This window comes from Notamacropus eugenii, chromosome 5 (assembly GCF_028372415.1).
Source record: "Notamacropus eugenii isolate mMacEug1 chromosome 5, mMacEug1.pri_v2, whole genome shotgun sequence".
In the NCBI taxonomy this organism is placed as follows: Eukaryota; Metazoa; Chordata; class Mammalia; order Diprotodontia; family Macropodidae; genus Notamacropus; species Notamacropus eugenii.
In genome coordinates this window covers 224,236,025-224,253,612 of record NC_092876.1, presented here as the reverse complement: position 1 = coordinate 224,253,612, position 17,588 = coordinate 224,236,025, and the positions used below count along the sequence as shown (strand labels likewise).

At 35.3% G+C, this 17,588-nt stretch overlaps 1 non-coding gene across 1 annotated transcript; it reads right to left on the bottom strand.

The window, feature by feature from the left end:
* Window positions 1-5,330: 5,330 nt before the first annotated feature.
* LOC140509460 (U6 spliceosomal RNA) lies at window positions 5,331-5,437 on the bottom strand. The gene has a single exon (XR_011968773.1). It is a non-coding gene; the product is annotated as a U6 spliceosomal RNA (small nuclear RNA).
* Window positions 5,438-17,588: the final 12,151 nt, after the last annotated feature.

Genomic DNA, 17,588 nt, shown 5'->3' with positions numbered 1-17,588 from the left:
AATGGATATGAAAGAGAATAGTAAAAACCACACTATTGTCCCCACACTAATCATTAAGTCACTGAGTATGAGTGAATTTTATCTTTTCTTACATCAACACTTCCCCTTTTTAAAAAGAGTCTGGGGATACAGACTCTTGGGATAGACCAAGTGATTACAAGCTGCCGCTGTGTTTGGATGAGTCTAGCCATCACTGCTGCCAATGTGCTGGGAGAAGTCCAGCAGCACTTTGGAAACAGAATGACAGTACCTGGAAGTGGTCTGGCAGTCAGAATGGAATAACTCACTGGGCCAAGTTGAATAGTCTATTGAGATGGGTCATTCAAGTGCTATGTTGGACAAGGCCCAGAAAATTTTTAGGAGTAGTCCATTGGGGGAATGTCTGACAATCCACTGGAAAAAATCCATTGAAAATAATCTGACAACCCATTAAGAGCAATTCTTTGGAGGCAGTTCAATTAGAAACATCCCATTAGAAGTATTCCATACTAAACAGTCTTAGGCAAACTGGTAGAGGGAGTAGAACCTCCTTTTCCACCCCTCCAAAAAGTACTTTGGTATTACCTAGGAGCAAATCTTCAAGGTATTACAGGATTATTAAGTCAATCAAATGATCTGGTACTTCATAAAGGATGTATATACTGCATTAAAATTTAACTATTTGTCTTAATACTCTTTAGAATTTCTTATAATGGCATGTAAGATTATTATTGTGATAATTTTAGTGCAGAATATTTGGGCCTTTTGCTATCAAATACTTGGAGCAGATTCTATTTTTATGCATAAAGATCAAATCAGCTTATAAGAAAAGATTTAGAATTTATATATATATATATATTTTTAGAATTTATATTTTTAAATTTTAAATTGATTCATGACAGTGGAGGTTACTTTCCAGAAAGTGTGGAGCCTTCTGGAAACCAGGATTAACTTAAACTTCTCTCTAGTCATGAATTGGAACTAATTTTTTTTTAAATCTGTAAGCATAAATGCTATTGATTTTGCATTTAGTATCAACAATGAAGAAAATTCATCTTCAGCATTTTCTTGTTGCTATGGTTAGTTTCATAATTACATAAAAAACCAGTTTGGTTGAGAGTTCATAGTTTATGCTACAAATAAATATTTATGTCCTAGTAACTCTAGGTAGACAAGCAAATATGTCGGAGACTAAAATAAGAAGAAACTAACCACAATTCAGCGCTTTTTCAAGATTTCCTTTTGAAACCTTCCACTGGCATTTTCCTTTTACAAGTTCTGGTCTTTCGTAAATGCTATTGACTAGATCAATTAATAAGTCTACATCCAGTACCTACGATGCACTCAATATAATCTCAGGTTTTGGGGAGAGTATGAAAGAAATATCAGACACAGTTCCTGATTTTGAGATGATTACAGTCCTTAATCAATCAACAAGCATTTATTAAGGGTCTCTTATATGCCAAGCAATTTACTGGACACAGGAAACATTTCAGTTGTTAAATATTTCATATTTGCACTCTAATTTGATCACAGACTTTTAAAAATAAAACTGAATAATAATGTGAAATCTTTTGGGACCTAAAAACAAAATGGTTTAATTCTAATGCTGCATCAAACACAACATAGAGAAACCATTAATATTCTAGTAATTTGTTGTAATTTAAATGGCAAGAAAACAAATTTTATGATATTTCATTAGCATTTTGATGAATCATTAATAGAAAGAGAAAAAGCTTGCACTGTGGGAAAGGAGGTTTTAGACAATGAAAGGGAAGAATTGATATAACACTGGAAATTCTTTTGGTTTTGATTTTTATCAGTGTGCATGGTGAAGGCAGAAAATACATCCATTGAGATGAGTAGGATACAGGAAGGAAGGACTGTGAAGCTGTTGCTGTAGTTTACAACTTGCAAAGACTTTCTTCGTGTCACTAGAGAATATCTTGTTGAGTTGTTAAAAACCCTCACCTAAACAAAGCTTGTTTGCCTCAGTTGTCTCATCTTTAAATGAGCTGGAGAAGGAAATGGCAAATCACTCCAGGATCTTTGCCAAGAAAACCCCAAATGAGGTCATGAGAGTTAGACACAACTGAAATGATTGAACAGCAAACAACAAACCCATGTAGAGATCTTGTGGCCTTTGAATGCAAAGGGCCAGCCAGAATATGGGGACCAGCTAACTGCCATGAGTTTTCACAGGAAGGATTCTGTCATTTGGGGGCCTAGCATATAGCATATTGGTTGATTTTTAGTATAATCTGTCTCGTACCTGAAAATTGTGTTATGGAGATAATAATAGGGTAAAATTCACAATGCTTGCAAAACAGGTATTGATATTTAATCAGGCTGTTGTTTAAACAGCTGATACTATGAAATTTTACACAAATATTGAATTTTTCTGGTATTATTCTAGCCATTTTCAAGGAATTTTTCATATTACTTCTTAAATAACAGAATCAGAGTGGTGTGAGGTTCAATAATCACTCAGGATCCAACTTTAAAACCTCAGCACTTGCAGCTTGGCTTAGGATATCTTTGCAGAATTGCATTAACTGGTGGCTTTTCTCATTTTACAAATACCATCCTTAGACTTTCATCTGTTCTTTAATCATTATAGAAGGTGATTATAAATATTTCACAGGCAAAAAAAAAAAAATCACTTACCAGGGAAAGGAATGTGTGGTTTTCCTTACCCCAGCATTCACATGAAACACAGTCTCCATTTACTTTGGGTGTTACCGTAAACCCAAAAACCAAGAGTGGAAAAACAATTCCCTCTAGCATTCCCAGAAGAGAGGCCCTATGGCACTTATCTTCTTAAGGGCAATGAAAAGCTCCAACATTTTTTATACGAGCTAGGCAAGCTGTTCGTAAACCTCAGAGCTCTCTCTTCAAATATTAAACCAAATATTCGAGTCAAACAAATACTTTGGATTGGAGGAATTCAGAATAAATAGACCCTGGAGCATTTTATTCATTGGCTTGAAGTTTATTTGACTGTGGGAAAATAACTAGATTTACAATGGTGAATCTTTGCAGTCAAAGCAACACGTGCATCTTTTGTGTGGTAACCTTGTGTTTGTTCTTCAGCTAATTGTCCAGATAGTCAATTACAAAACCCTGCCTGCTCAATTTCTCTATAGTCATATACACACTTCACTTAATCATATGCCCATCTTTCTACTTTCTGACCCAGTCACCTCTACTACAACACATTCTGTGCAATCTCAGGATCTTAGACACTCTCATAAGGTCTCCGGGACCCCCTGATGATCTCATGAGGAGCAGGGTTAATTCAAAGTGAGATTCAACTGTATCTTAAAACAGAAGGCCAAGATCAGATGCTATCCTTTCATTCATTCTTCCACCTGCCATTGATCGCTTCCTCACTTGAACTCATGTCACTTTGTACTTTTCTTATAGAGTTATTTTCTAATTTGTATTCCAGTCATTATCACATTTGTTTCTTTGACTGCTACTAAACTGTTAGTGACTTGAGTTTGACTTACCTTTCTCTCTCTCAGTACCTAGCACAGAGCAGCCACTAATTAAATGTTTGCTGAGAGAATCACCGAAATGATACCAGAATGATTATGTGATGTTTGCCACGCTGCATGAGCTTTCTACAAAAGCTGAATAACTTACAAAAACCACCATGTGCAAAACAGTTATTTTGCCATGGATCTTTTAGTGAGGAGGCAGAAATTTCATTTTCCTGTGCATATCAGATGGGCCCACATAGCCTGCAAGGGTTTCCCCTTCACTGATACAAGGCTGATTTCTGCCACCTGTCCACTACTTTTGTGATTGTAAGGTTGATATTTTCCTTTCTGCTCACCAAGCTATTGCAAACTAACTCTAACAGCAAACATGACTCCCCATGAAAATCCGGAGCATGATGCTCCTTATATGCCTCAGTTCCCTAACTGATAAATTATTGTTATTCTTGTTTGGTTGTTTAGTTGTATCCGATTCTTTGTGACCCCATTTGGGGTTTTCTTGACAAAGATACTGGAGGGATTTGCCATTTCCTTCTTCCACTCATTTTACAGATGAGGAAACTGAGGCAAATAGGCTTAAGTGACTTCCTCAGGGTCATATAACTAGTAAATGTCTGAGGCCAGATTTGAATTCAGGAAGATGAGTCTTTATCCACTTTATCCACTCTGCTACCTAGATGTACCAATTAGTAAATTAGAGGAACAATTAGATTAGATCATTTATGTTACCCAGTCATTCTAAAATGTGATGATTCTTGAATTCTCTTCCACAAAGCTTTCCCTAACTATTCCAGCCCACAAAATTTTCTATATCTACTTTAGGTAAAGATTCTTGAGGTATAAATTCCAGTCTTAGCTCTTCCAACTATTAATCTATGTGACCTTCCTATGAATATACCCATCACTGAACTTGGAAAGTGTTTTAAAATTCTGGAATACCTTCTATTACCTTTTTGAAATGTAATACGCCCAGGGATGCATTTTTATTTTCATTTACCTACATTGTATAGAATGTGTTATGGAAAAAGAATGTATTCCTAATTTCTTAATGTTAGTTACAAATTTCTCTACTCTGTGATCTGTACCAATTGCCTCTAACTCCTTTCCACCATTGGAGGCCCAAGCTCTTTACTGCTAAAGTATAGTTTCCTCAGAGTCATGACTGAATCTTTTTTCTTACCATTGTTCTCACCCATTCAGTTAATAAGATTTTTCTATTCTCTTTGCACAGCATTTCTCACAGGCATTCCCATCTTTCCACTCATGTAGACACAATCATAGTTCCAGTTCTCACAAACCATTGTTATAGCTTCTTAATTGGTCTCTGTACCTGTAGTCTCTCCCATCTTCAATCCATACTTTATACACATGACAAAAAATAATCTTTGTAAAGCACAGTTCACTCTTGAGTTCCAAAATGACCTCTAGGCTAAAATACAAATTCCTCAGCCTGGCATGCAAGGTCTTCCACATTTTGGTTCTAGCCTATGTTTTCAGTCTTACTTCATGTTATTACTAAGCTAGACTACCAGGCTTTCTCCAAACTCTCTAACGTTCCCTGCCTTTGTGTATTTGCACAAGTTTTCCATAATGCTTGGAATGTACTCTTTTCCTTTCTTTCTTTCAGAAATGACACCTTCTTTCAAGTCTCAGTTCAGCTATCACCTTCTCTATGTAGCCATTCTTTGTTTTAAATTAAATTATTTGTTTTCAGTTTTCAACAATCACTTCCATAAATTTTAATTTTTCCCTCTCCCTCCTTGAAATAGCATGCAATCTTACATGGGTTCTACACATACATTCTTATTAAACACATTTTCACATTAGTCATGTTGCATAGAACAATTAAAAAATATGAAACGTTTCATGAATTTGCATGTCATCCTTGTGCAGGGGCCATGCTAATCTCCTCTTTATCATTCCAATTTTAGTATACGTGCTGCTGAAGAGAGCATTATGTAGGCATTCTTTATTGTTTTCAATTTTAAGTGTCACATTTCTTCTCAAACATGTCTTGAGAAGTTGTCTAGATCATGGCTTCTTAAACTTTTTGCACTCCCTATCCCTTTTTTTGCATTTGGGTAGTGTTCCTTGGCATTGTATTGCCTGAGGGCATGTGTTGTGCAAATTGTTCATGCTGTGTGTTCAGAACCAAGGTTGCTGTGAAGTCATGTGATACAGTGTGGGAAAGTACTGCCAAAAACACCTCGAATTCAATATACATTTGATTTTTAATTAATTTTTGGTTGTTGCACATTCAGAAGCCTTTTTACTGTTGCCAAAGTTTTGTGACCCCATATAGGGTGGGGACCCATAGGTTAAGAAGTGCTAGTCTAGACCTTCATCTATACTTTATATGTGCATATACCATAAATTTATATCAACAATCACTTGACCATTCATTTCTCAAGTACCTACTATGTGCCAAGATTTATGCTAAAATGCTAGGCATACAAGGAGAGGCAAAAACAGCCTCTGTCCTTAAGGAACTCAAAATCTATCGAAGGAAACAAGTATAAAGATCTATGTACCAAAAAGAAATAAGCAGGATAATTTGGAGAAAATCTCAGAGAAAAGTCATTAGCATTAAAGGGATCAGGAAAGGCTTCTTGCAGAAGATGGGATTTTAGCTGAGACTTGAAGAAAAGCAGGAAAGCCAAAAGGTGGAAATGAAGAGAGAGAATTCTGAGCCTAGGGGGCAGTCAGTGAAAATACATGAAGTTGAGAGGTGATCACAGTCTTTCTTGGGTTGTCAATATTTTCATCTTCTAAGGGGTTGTACTTGATAGTCTCTCACGCCTCCTAGTACTGATATCCTAGGATCCTGTGAATTTCCCTTATATTTGTAGTTTGTAATGTCATTTTTGACATTTGCCTGTTTCATATTTTGGCATCTTGCAACTGATGAGTTCTTAGCATGTTGGGACTATGTCTTAATTTCATTTATTATGCCCCTCTCCTTAAGAAAACCAAATGGCTAATAAATAACAGCACATAGTAGGAGCACAAGAAATTCTCACAGAATTGAACTGAATTTATTTTCTGCATGAGGATCTTTTATTATTTTTATTATTACTATCATATTATTTCTCTGAAAGTAGTTATATTGATTGAGCCAAAATGCATGCTTTAAGAAACCTTCCTAAAGAATAAGGTCAGGAAAAGGGAAGAAAATGAATCATAGCATTTTATACGTCTTATATTCTTTGGAAGAGCAAGTAAAACTAATGAAACCTTCCAAATGGATTTAACTTTTGTGCTTAGAGTTTATAATTTCTTTTAAGAAAGAATTTTCTCTTTTTTAAAAAAATGTGAAAGCTCATATGGTCTACCTGGACATCTAATTTCCATGATGGATAAATGTGTACTGGCATATCTCAAGGGATAAATCCAACCCAGAAACTTCAAAGCAACACAGCTTTAATCTATACAGTCATTAAGCTCCCCTTCAAAACAAACTAAGCCCCAGCTAATGGTACCATGGTGAAAAAGGAATATTAGTATCACATTTGAACAGATTTTTAATATTTTAACATTTCAATATTTTAATGAGTTTAACAATATGAAAATTAAGCCATTAAAATGGATGGTTTACACTGCCACTAATTCTGCTTGATTCAGTTTTTCACATATAGTAGAAAAAACATAGGATATAAAGGATTAAAGGATACAAAGCATTCTTTAATTAAGAGCAAATATCCATGCAAGGAGTGCCATACTTCAAACCTGAATTTTAATGGTTCTAAATGGATTAACAGAAGTAAAACTTATTTTCTTACAGAATTAATTTTTTCTCATCCATTTATCTTGAAATATAACATTTCTGCTTAGATTCAAAGATACCGGACTTCTCCCTTTCTAGAATTTCAACAACTACCAAAGTGCTGTTCTTAGCCAGATGCCTGAATGGAAATAGAACACAGCTTTCATTGTTCAAGCTCTTAGTTCTTAAGTTTCCTTCCATTTCCCTTTACAGATTCAAGAATTTAAATCTGTGATATGAATCTTTCCCTATGCCCAACTGCTTATAACTTATGAATACAAACATTACCTTCTTTGTATGTGATTCTAATTGGTTATTGAAATAGCACCCTCATGTTTGATTAGTTCCCTTGTTTTTATTTTTATTTTTTTGAGCTAGCTTCTTTTACCTTAAAATTGCACAGTGTAACCAAAATCATCAATGGAAATGTTAAAAGAACAATTGTCAGTTACCATAATCTCATTAAGTTGTTCCATCTCCCATATGATAATCTCAAAGGTCCTATATTCACTAACTCAGGGTCAAACTGTTCTACAAAGCCATCTTGGGATGCTGAAATGGGTACTGCACTCAAATATTCCCCTTTCAGTAATTTATATTACTGCCTCCTAATTGAGACTCATGGAGCCTGATCCCTGGCCAAGTGTATATCCTGGTCCCAGTTGCCCATTATATGATGTCTATGGGCTGCCTCTACTATCTATTTAAGTTTTTTTTGAGAAGGAATATTAGACATGCACTTTCATGTGAACAAAATGAAAAGGAATTCTGCATTCAAAGTATGGTTGCAGTATCTCAATTTAGAAAAAAATTCCATAGTTTGGAAGAATTCAAACCATTACCTCACTTACTTATGAATTTCCTTGTTTTATAGCTATCTGTGGGCACTACTCATCACTTTATTAGACCACAGTCTGCTGGATGGTGGGATCCATTTCTTGCTCCTCTTTGTATCCTCTACAATGCCAAGCCTAGTATCATCCTCATGGCAGGTTCTGATGCAGTAGCTACTGAACAAATAAATTATAATACCTCTTAACTTTTAGGAAATGCTAGTCATTTTATTGAGAAATATTTATGTAGCAAATAGGGGGCCCCAATTAGTATTGGAAAGTACCTGGCTGACTTTTATGTTACATCATCTTCTAAGATGACTTCCAGGAAGTATAGTCCTCTTATCAAAAGAGGCTATATTATCTTTGTATAGAAGTCTGTCTTTAATCCAGGTGAATTGTCTAACATAGAATTATTATTTGTTCAGATGTGAGTTGGATTAAATGACTTCTGAGATCCCTTACAAATCCGAGATTCTGAGTATTTATAGGTGCTTACTATGCCAAAAGTGCTATGGAATACAAAAAATGACTAAGACTGCCATTTAGCATGGTGTAGTCAGGAAGGCCAAGTGTCAAATCATGCCTCAAATACTTCCTAGTTTGGTGACCCTGAAAAGTCAGTCAATCAATCAAGTACAAAGAATGAACCAATCCCTACCTACAAGGAACTTATATTTCAGTGAGAGAGACAACAAGTACACAATCTCACACACACACACACACACACACACACACACACACACACACACACCAAAGTTAATAAATACAACTGCATATGCGGTAATTAAATATAAGGTGATCTGGAAGGGAAGGAACTAGAGGTTAGGGAAATAAGAAATTACTTTTTAGCAAAACACTCAAACTGCATGTTAAAGAAAGAGTGGGACTCTTAGTAAACGTAAAGAGGGAGTACATTCCAGGCCTAGGGAATGGCCAATGCAAATGCACAGAGATGGGAGATGGGTGTGTTGTATGTGAATGAAGACTAGTTTGGCTGAATCACAGAGTGGAGGGAGGGGTAGGAAGTATTGAGTGAGTCTGAAGACAGGTTATTTGGGGCTTTAAAAGCTAAACAGAAGAGTTTATATTTTATCCTAAAGGAAATAAAAAGCCACTGGAGTTAATTGAGTGTAGGAGCAACATGTTTGGATCTATGTTTAAGGAAAATTACTTTAGCAGCAGTATTTAAGATGGAATGGAGTTGGGAGAGATTTGAAGCAGAGAGACCAATTAGGGAGCTGATGCAATCATCTAGGCAACAAGGGATGAGGGCCTGAACTAAGGTAGAAAGTGTGTGAGTAGAAAATGGGAGATTCTGTAAAAGTGGAAACAGCAAAATTTGACAATTGATTAGAAATGTCAGGTGAGGGAGTGTGAGGAGTTGAGAATAATTCCAAGGTTACATACATGGGAGATTTGGAAATCATGAAGTTTGAAAGAGGAGGTATTTAGGAGGAAAGATAGTGACTTTCTTTTGGACATGTTAAATTTAAGATATCCTGATTGAAATGTCCAATAGATAATAGATGATGTAAGACCAAAACAAGTCACTTTAATGCTCTGGGTCTCAGTTTCATTATTTGTAAAAGTGGACAGTTGGAATTATTAGCCACTAACATCTCTTCCTATTCTAAATCTGATTCTTTAAGTGCTAAAGGAGTTGTGAATAGAATACTACATTAACGGATGAAAGAGAAATTTCTTTTCAATAGGAGGATCTTGCTACCTTGACACCTGGAAAGATGGACTAAACTTTAACAAGTGAACATGTGATGTGGAAAGGATATTCCAAACAGAGGCAGTCACATGAGCAGTGGCTTAGAAGTAGAATTTATGGAAATTATGTGTTCTAGTAAACTTAGTGATAAAGACAACTTCTATAAATTGTATTGCATTTCCAATCAAGTTCCCATTATAAAGCTTTATAATGCATTCTCATAGAAAAAATGAGCCAGTATACACAGACAAGAACATTTCAGTATTGAAGAGATTAAGCTTTTGGTCAGCACTGTTGCCTGTTTATCAATCTGAAGTCATCTATATTACAAACAATAGGAAAAGAGAAATACTGAAAGACAACCTTGGATTATAAGATTAGAGCCTGATATTTTGCTCTGCTCTCTCAGTTGTCCTATGCTAAGAAGATATTTTTCCTGAGAAATACACATAGAGCCCTATCAGTTGTCTTGAATTTGTGAAGTAATTGTGACTACACTAATTTGGACAAAGATCCTTATGGGATACCCTTCTTGGCTATAAATGAATCCTTGAGTTATAGCAATGGTTACTTATGCACATGTAGTAATGCAAAAGTCATCATCAAAGAAATGTATGATTAGAAAAGAAGGGATACCAATGACCTAACAGTGTGTTAGAGTTGTGTGGGACCTTTGAGGCCATCTGACTGAAACATACCTTCTAAAATGTGACCTACAAGTGATCATTAAGCTTCATCTTGAAGACTTTCAGAGAAGAAAAACCTCTATCAGCTAAAGGAACAGATTCTGCCTCTGTTCTTAAGGAAGTTTTTCGGTCTATGAAGACCAGATTTATCTCTTTGTTGTCTCTGCCTACTGTTCTTTCTTTCTTTTTTCTACTGGTCTTATTTCTTCCCTTTGAACTGAACACACAGCATGCCAAATTTGACTTGACCAGGACAGAGTATAGTAGGATTATTATTATATTCTAGGTCCTGGATACTATGCCCCTTGAAATTCAGTCTAAGATTATAGTAGCTTTCTTAGCTGCTCTATCATCCTGCTAACTCATATTGAGTTTGTAGTCCATTAAAATTTTCAGATATTATTCAAGAACAATTACTGTCAAACCTATAGCAGACCAAGAGCAGAGTTTTTTAATCTTTTGTTTGTGTGTGTGTACTAACATTTTCTTAAAATCTGTGTAATCCTTCTAAAAATAAAGTTTTAAATGTATGAAGTCAAATGCATAGAGTTACAAAAGAAAGCAAGTAGATTGAAATAAAATTATCAAAATATTTTTAAAAGTTCATTCTTCAGGACTCATGATCTAGAGGAATTACTCCAGAATACAAATCTTCTGTGGAGGATTTAGCAAGAGTTAGGATATATCAGACATACAGATAAATGATGAATTGCTACCCATGAAGCGTTAAAGTTCCCAATGGGAGGCCTCCAACACATTAATCAATAGAGGATATATGTGAGAAGGTGGATAGGGATTCCACAGAATTAGAAGGCATGAATGAGTTGCAACTTGCCATAGTAGGCTGAGTATCCACATTGATGAGATCAAAAATCGTAGAAGCAATGATATACTCGTTTAAATTACCAACTTGACACATACACACATGCAAATAAGGCTGCCATCTTTGATACAGATGGCTCTCATGTAATAAATTAGACAAATAGTTCAACCATATCAAATTCCTTTTGCAATTATGTTTGGTGATCGCTTTCCATAACAATTGCCCAAAAGATCAAAAACAGCTTGGCATTCAACCTGATGACAAAAATATTGCAATCACAAAGCAGTCTAGATTATACAAATTAAGTGTAATATTGATACAAGTAAAAATTAGTAGCTTCTTATGTCAATAGACTTTGCATCTAGTTCGCATAATGACAGAACCCAAATTAAACATTAGAAGACTAGATTTTCATGCATAACTTTGGAGCTGAGAGTGCTATCAGCCATCGAATATATAGAGGGCAGTTAGACTAGAGACAACACTGAGGAACATTTGACATGTGATGAACTTTCTACTTTATTTTCATATAATACCAGATGTAATGTAAGCAGCAATGAAATCTGAGCAATGGAGGGCCTCTCCTCAATCTTATATTGAATTGACAAGATATATGATGAAATTAAGTTATATTAAATTCTTCATGGGAATGTAAGGACATTTCTATACCAGATAGAAAGGCTATCCTTTGACTACATTTAATGTACTTCCTTGAAAATGCAGCCTCTCCTAGAGGATCCTGGGATCTCCCAGTTTGCAATGATACTTTTGTTTTAAAGCAATTGGGAATCAAGACATCTAGGAGTCATTATGAATCTGTTCTAGGTGTCCAGGTTGGCTGCATTTACTCATTTTTTTTTAAGGTGGCAATGGTGCTATGGTTTAGGCATCAATATATGTATGACAGCGTCAAGACCTCTAAAGACAATGGTCATCTTTAGATACAGGATATAGAAATATAGAAAGGGAGGGTGATGATCTATTCCAATCTGAGTCCAGTAAATGTCTTAGAGGAGATCATATATTCTAACCTCGTGGTGTTGAACTCAAATATAGAAACGTATAGTTGCTAGCAACATTTAGAAAAGCACAAATTAGCATTACCTTTGTTGTATTGTATTTTTATTTATTTTGTTCAACTTTTTTTTTCAATTTTTTGAGTTAGAAAGGATGGTGGAGAGAAACAAGTCTAAACTCCTTATTAAGCAGATGAAAAGGTTCAGAGACAGTAAGTGTCAAGATCACAGAGCTCATGTAACAACCTAACTTGGATATGAGAATCAAATCATAGGATATGTAAAGTACTTTGCAAACCTTAAAGGAGTATTATAAAAATAGATATACACATGCTTATCCAATTTCAAAGTTTGAATAATGCAATAAGAATCACTATTATATATACACATAATATACACATGTATATGTGTATACAAATATATAAATGTGTGTGTATGTATGTGTGTGTGTGTGTGTGTGTGTGTACGTGCGTGTGTGTGTATACCTAGATCGAATTCTCAGCTGTCATTTTCTACTTGATGACACTGGGCAAGTCACAGACTCTCTAGGACTGTTTCCTCACTTAGAAAAGTAGCAATTTGGATTAGTGGCATCTAAAATTCCTTATAACTCTAAATCTAATTAGTTGAGAGGACAGAAAGTACATAGGGATGAGTAATGGTCTTGTGCTACTTCTTAGTGGTTTGTGGAAGAACAATATTGTATTTACTCTCACATAAAATTTGAGAAAATGGAACTGCTAGGTCCCTCTGTGTTTCCATCCATATAATAAGAAAAAATGGGAATTCTATATTAAAGTACGATTTTAAAATCATCCCTTTCTTCCTCTGTTTCTCTCAGAATCATACATTGTAAGAATTTTTGCGTTCTAAGCAGTACTTTTCTAGAACATGAAACTTAAAAAATAAGAGATCAGTTTTGGAAATTCAGGGTTGCATGATCTAGCTATTCTTTAGCGAATGGAAGTGAGAATTTGAAAGATTCCAAGACTAAAGTTAATGTCCTGCAAAAGACTACAGTAAAATATCTATAATTATCTATAAATATCTATAATAAAAATTATTCACTATGATTTAGTTAAATTTAAGAAATTTAGACCAGGAAGAGTGCAAGTATGTTCTGTAATAAGGAAAAAAATTAATATATCAATCATATTTAAAACAAGGTACTCTAAAACCACAATTATATTCATATATATAAAGAAAAAAAGTCTTTAACAAAGTACACAACTCCTTTATGCTAAAAAGCCTGTAAAACATAGGGATAGAAGGACATTTAAAAATATGATAAAATTACATATTTAAAGCCAAAAATTAGAATTACATGCAATGGAGAATTACTAGAAACTTTCCTAATAAAAGTGAGAGTAAAGCAAGATGTCTCTTATTCCACTAGATATTTGAGATGAGTTCTAGAATCATTAGCATTACTAGTAAATTGAGATAAAGAAATAAGGATAGGTGGACAAAAATAATTATTCCTATTAGCTGATGACATGTTGATTTGCTTTTAGATTACACTAGAGAATCATCCAACGAAGATAATTATTGGATTTGCTAAAGGAGCAAGTTCAAAATAAACTCATGAGCATCAACAGTATTTCTATATAATCACAATAAATCCAGGAGTAAATAATAGAGAAATCTCACTGAAAATAACTATGCTGAATTATTTACTATAAGACAATGCAAATCAAAACAATTAGGAAATTGTACCTTACATGCAGAAAAATTTAAAGATGACAAAATATGTGTGTGTCTATTAAAGGAAAAGTATATCCAAAAGGACAAATGCAGATAAAATTGGTTTTATCTCACACTTAGCAAATTGGCAATGATGACAGAAGATGGGGATAGTTAATATTGGAGGGTTGTGGAAAGAAAGGTAATTGTTGGTGAAGCTAATTGCCACTACCATTCCAGGAAGCCTTTTAGAATTATGGGAAATATGTAATTTGGAATTATGGCAAATCAAATGACTAAAATGCCCACTTTCTTTGACATAGAGATTCCATTGTTTGGCATATACTACAAGGAGGTCAATGGCAAAACGAGAGACCATATATAGATAAAAAATAAGAAATTATATGAAACTATAGTGATGAATTTGGTTCCATAGAAGAGATATGAAAAGCTACTCCTGGCCTGCCTCTTTAAAGAAGTAGGGGATTATTTAGTATGAAACATTGTACATATTTTTTGATATGCTAGTTTTATTTTTACTGAACTCTTCCTTTCCATTTCTTTTATATATTCTGTGTTAGAAGAGATGACCCTGTGGAAGAGGAAAAGGAGAGTAATATATTGAAAAATGAAGTGATATAAAACAATTTAAATATTCTTTTAAAAGATTATGAATTGAATTGCCAAGCCAAGAAGCAAAACTTTGAACAAGAATTTCAAATGCTAGCTCACTTTTAGAATGAAAATATTTTATAAATAACATTAATCACTTAGTACTTATATCATCAATTAATATCATATTGTTCTGTTGCTTTTTATTGGGATAAATAAATTGGAAATAATGGGATAAATTATACAAGTTAACAAATAGTTGCCATCATTACCTCCTTTATGGAGTCACTAAACTTTCATTTCATTATCTAAAATTATTTTACACCTAAATTTCTATGAGTTTTTTTAGTCACCAATTCAAACGTTTTCAAAATAGAGAATCTGTGCATTTATCATGCTACCCTGAAAACATAAAATAGCTAAACTAAATATATGTTTTTTTAGTCTGAGCATGTGAATTCTCAGGTGTACAGAACTCATTCTGTTAAATCTTTCCATTGACTCAAACCAGGAATTTGTCTGTAACTTACAGTCTTAAAGAGCAGTTAAGTAACCTGCTATGAACAACTACAATGCATTAGTAGTAGAACTCAATTTGAAATTTTTCTGACTCCAAGCCTGTCTCACCTTCCACTATACCATATTTCCTTTCAACTGAGTATGATCAATATTAATGATTAGAATAAAGGAAATAAAATATGGCTTAATATTTAAACTACCAGAACAGGATGCTTACATCCCTTTAAAAATGTTTTGATTGAACATGAGAAGGTGGAGCCATGATGGCAGAGTGAGAGCAACAACTCACCTAAACTCTTAGACAAATTTCTTCAGATACCTCTAAAAAAGAGAATCTGACCAAATTTTAGAGGTGAAGAATTCAATAGGAGGCAGATTGGCAGATTCATAGCCCAGGACACACTGGAAGGTAGACAGGAATGATCTGTTCCATGGGGGTGAGCCCATAGCACATAGCTCCCAGTGACCAGCACAGCAGAGCAGGAAAGCCCCGGGAAGGCCTGAGGCAGCAGCAGGTGGAATGGCAGAGCAGCAGCCCAGAGTGAGAGACCAACAGAGCTGAGAGAGTGACAGCCATTGAGCCCGAGATATCAGCCACAGCAGATCCTGAGACCTTCAGCCCACAGATTAGTAAGTCACCTACTAGAACTTCCAGTACCTAAAATGGCAGAGTAATAGGTAAATGCTCTTTTCTCACCCCTTGTTAACTTCAAAACAACCATAAAATATTTCCCCAGAAAAATCTCGGATCAGTGGGTACAGTGAAGGGGCAAACAGTCTCATAATGCCTGAGGCTAGGAAAATAGCTAAGGGGGATTCATCTTACTGTGGCAGAGATAAACCAGAAGGAGAGGGGCCCCAGGGCAGTGGAAACTCACACTAGGACCCAGGTGTGCCTTAGTGCTAGAAAAGGAGCTCCAGGGGAAGAGAAAACTTGCACTAGGACCCAGATGAGCCTCAGCCCAAGGAGAGGAGCCACAGAGGGTGTGGAAACTCACACTAGGACCCAGGCATGCCTCAGTAGTCAAGAGGAAATGGGAAGACAATAGGGCAGCTGGGATCTCCAACCTCTGAGCTTGCCTTTGCCTCAGCTCAGCTGAGGAGATCTCCTGTGACCAGACCACTCCTCCCCCACACTTAACAAGCTAGCCCCAGGTCTAATCGGAGAAACACAAAACAAAAAGATAAAAAGGCATCTGCCCTTAGCTTTTTTACACCAGTCAGCTCAACACCAAGTTCTGCAGAACCAGAAGCCACAACACAAATCACCACATGAGCAAGAAAAAGCAAAGCAAGAGTGAAAAAAACCATAGAATCTTTCTATGGGGGCAAGGACCAAAAGAAGAATATCAAAAAGGTCAGTAATGAGACTGTACTTCCATCTGAAACTTCAGAAGGGACTATGAACTGCTTACATGAATAAACAGTTCTCCTGGAACAGCTGAAGAAGGAAATAGAAGAAAAACTGACCAACGATTTTAAAAGTATGAAAAAAGAATTCACTAATGAGAAGATCTCTTTAAAAAGGAAAATTGAACAAATGGAAAAGGAAACACAAAACCTAACTGGGAAAAATGAGCAAATGGAAAGGGAAACACAAAACCTAACTGGGAAAATTGGACAAATGGAAAAGGAAGTACAAAAACTAAGTGGAGAAAATAATTCCTTAAAAGGAATAGTTGGACAGATGGAAAAGGAGATGCAAAAGTTAACTGAAGAAAACAATTTGATAAAAATTAGAGTTGGGCAAGTAGAAACTAACGATTCTATGAGACATCAAGAATCAGTCAAACAAAATCTAAAGAATGAAAAGATAGAAGAAAATGTAAAATATCTAATTGGAAAAACAATTGACCTGGGAAATAGACCCAGGAGAGAAAATTTAAGAATTATTGGCCTGCCAGAAAGCCACAATGAAAAAAGAGTCTGGATAACATCTTCCAAGAAATCATCAAGGAAAACTGCCCAGAAGTGCTAGATCCAGAAGACAAGATAGTCATCAAAAGAATCCACCATTCACCTCCTGAAAGGGATCCCAAACTAAAAACCCCATGAAATATTGTTGCAAACTTCCAGAACTATCAAGTGAAGGAGAAAATACTATAGGCAACCAGAAAGAAATCATTTGAATATCGAGGAGCTACAATCAGGATCACACAGGCCCTAGCAGCTTCTTCATTAAAAGATCGAAGGAATTGGAATATGATATTCCATGAGGAAAAGGAGCTGGGACTACAACCAAGGATCAATTACCCAGCAAAGTTCAGCATGACATTTCAGGCAAAGAGATGGACATTCAACGAAATTAGAGATTTTCAGACCTTCCTGACAAAAAGGCCAGAACTCAATAGAAAATTAGATCTTCAAATGTGGGTTGCAAGAGAGGCATAAAAAGGTAAACAGGGGGAAAAAAACAACAAAAACTTGTTACTCAATTTGGGCAAACTGTTT